Consider the following 1,115-nt stretch of genomic DNA (forward strand, 5'->3'; position numbering starts at 1 on the left):
ATCCCTAGGAGAAAGTCAGAACTATCATCACAGAAGCAACACAAGCAGTTTAGGATGAAGCAGGAACAGCAGCAGGACAGCTGGCAGGGGAATCCTGACCTGCCCAGAACAATTCCCATTTGTAAAAATGCCCTTTTCTTCCAAAGCATCCAACAAGTTTTAGCATGTTTTCTAAATGCATAACCTCTCTTGGATATTCCCCTTGCTCATAGGTTAACGCCTGCTGAAGTCAAGAGGAAAGGAACTTTGAGTGTCTCAAAAGGGTCAGCGGGAGCAGAGCACCTAAGACAGCCTTCTCCCTCCCCCCAAGGAAACCACAGGCCCCTGCAGTGCCAGCTTCCTCTCAGGATTCACTTTTTGCCACATGCCCTCTTTGCGTGCCAGAGATCTCTTTCCGTGTCCTCATTTCTAGTACCTGCAGTTACAAAAGATGAAATCGCGTTGCTCTCCTCTCACACCTGCTGGTCTTATGCGATGGAAGAAAAGGAGTACAATTTTATATATATATATATATGTGTCTATATCGGCGTATTTTGTGTTTGCATTTCTAAGGCTTGTCCTCACAACGTATCTACACAAAAGGAGCTGTACAGACACACTACACCCCGCGTCTTATGAGTAGCCACGTGCAAATTAACATGCTGTGGGGCACACTGATACAAGGAATGAGAGTTTATCATTTGACATAAGCAATGATAGGGGTATTGATCCAGTCAGTCTTCACTAAAGCTCTCCGCAGCTATGCCCCTGGGCTGCTGTAGCTGTGGTGCTCAATGAATGTCCCCACGCAGACGAGGCCGAGCATCCAGGGTGCCCTTACAAACGCATCCATTCGGCAGCACAGCTCACGGCGGGGCTCGGTTGAGGCGGGGAGCTCACTTTGCCGGTGGAAGGCGATGGACAGTGAGCCTGCCCGCCTCACCCTGGGACCTCACGGAGATTTTACAGGTCTCATTAACAAACAAAATCGCTTCACGGTCAAACTTAGCACTTTTGTAAACCCGGTTTACAAATGAAAACCTGAGAAGAAAGCCATCCCGATGTAGGAGACACAACAGGAGACGGAAATCGCTCCAGTAGAAATACTAAGGATTTTTATTAAATCTGAATGAGAA

Source organism: Eurypyga helias, unplaced genomic scaffold (genome assembly GCF_000690775.1).
Source record: "Eurypyga helias isolate BGI_N326 unplaced genomic scaffold, ASM69077v1 scaffold3858, whole genome shotgun sequence".
NCBI lineage: Eukaryota > Metazoa > Chordata > Aves > Eurypygiformes > Eurypygidae > Eurypyga > Eurypyga helias.